The following is a 1,500-nucleotide window of genomic DNA, read 5'->3' as shown; positions in this document are numbered from 1 at the left end:
TCCCATCTGCCTATAACAAGTTGTTAATGACTTTTCATCCAATCCTGATGCCATAAACTTCTTCATATAATCCATTTTCTCAGATTATTTTCTCAGCATAAAGACTAAATAAATACGGTTAAATGATACAACCCTGATGAACACCTTTCCTGATTTTCAACCATTATGTTTGAACGACTGCCTCTTGGTCTACATACAGGTTCCTTATGAACAAATTTAAGTGTTCTGGAATTCCCATTCTTTGCAACTTTATCTATAGTTTATTATCCACACAGTTGAAATGCATAGCAATAAAGAACAAGTACAAATCTTCCTGGTATTCTCTGCTTTCAACCAAAATCCATCTCTTGTTACACATCCTTTTTTGAATCTGGCTTGAATATATGGCAGACTCACAGTGCATATACTGCTGTAACTGTTTTTGAATTATCTTCAGTAAAATTTTACTTGTATGTGGTATTAATGGTATTTTTTTTGATGATTTACGCATTCTGCTTAATCACCTTTCTTAAAAATGGGCACAAATATGGACCTTTTCTAGTCGGTTGGCCAAGCAGTTATTTTCCAAATTTCTTGGCATAGACGAGTGAGCACCTTCAACACTGCATGCATCTGTTGAAACATCTCAATTTATATGCCATTCCTGGAACTTTGTTCTGTCTTTCCTGTCTTTTTAATGACCTTTGTCTTTCTTCATGGATGATTTTCTTGATGTCATCCCACAACTTTTCTGGTTTTCAGTTATTAGTGTCTAATGCATCATATCTGTTATTGAGATGGTCTCTACTGTACACAGATGTCCACAAAAATCAGTCACCAAACTGTCAGTGGTGGCTAACTCTGGGTACTAAAATATCATAGTATTATCTGTATTTTCCCACTGTATTTAATTTTTTGCAATAAACATATTTAGCTATCAGTTTAATAAATATTAACTTAGCATATATTCAGAAGTGTGGTAGCTTAGTAGGCTAAGTACTGGACTGTAAACCACAAGGTCAGCAGTTCAAACATACCAACCTTTCCTCAGCAAAAAAAAAAAAAAAAAAATGAGGCTTTCTGCTCCCACAAAGATCAGTGTCAGAAACCCTATCCAGGTCACTAGACTCTTTGATGGCTCTTAACAACATCGGTACATATTCATTGTTGTTGGTATGAGCCATGGAGTCGGTTCCAACTCACAGCAACCCTGTACAGGGTTTCCGAGGCTGTATATCTTTATAGGAGCAGAAAGTCTCACCTTTCTCCTGCCGAACAGCTGGTAGTTTCGAATTGCTGACTGTGAAATTAGCAGCCTGATTCCGTAATCACTATGCTGCCAGAGCTCCTTATATTCACTGGCCTGGTATTATTTTTATAATAGGAAAACCTACTTTAATGAAAACAAAATTTTTAAAAATAAAAAGTACTTGTTTTTCAAAAGAAGGTTATATGAGTGGTTTATTTTTTTATTTTTTTGTTAAAAAAAAAAAAAAGCTAAAGTGAATAGAGAGAAATACT

At 34.8% G+C, this 1,500-nt stretch overlaps 1 protein-coding gene across 3 annotated transcripts in view; it reads right to left on the bottom strand.

Annotated features, from left to right (window-relative positions):
• The window catches only part of DDX4 (DEAD (Asp-Glu-Ala-Asp) box polypeptide 4), a 154,438-nt gene that overhangs the window by 129,766 nt on the left and 23,172 nt on the right, over positions 1-1,500 (bottom strand). The gene's annotated exons all lie outside the window — the stretch shown is intronic.

Source organism: Chrysochloris asiatica, unplaced genomic scaffold (assembly GCF_000296735.1).
Source record: "Chrysochloris asiatica unplaced genomic scaffold, ChrAsi1.0 scaffold00291, whole genome shotgun sequence".
In the NCBI taxonomy this organism is placed as follows: Eukaryota; Metazoa; Chordata; class Mammalia; order Afrosoricida; family Chrysochloridae; genus Chrysochloris; species Chrysochloris asiatica.
This window is presented reverse-complemented; position numbering and strand designations above follow the sequence as displayed.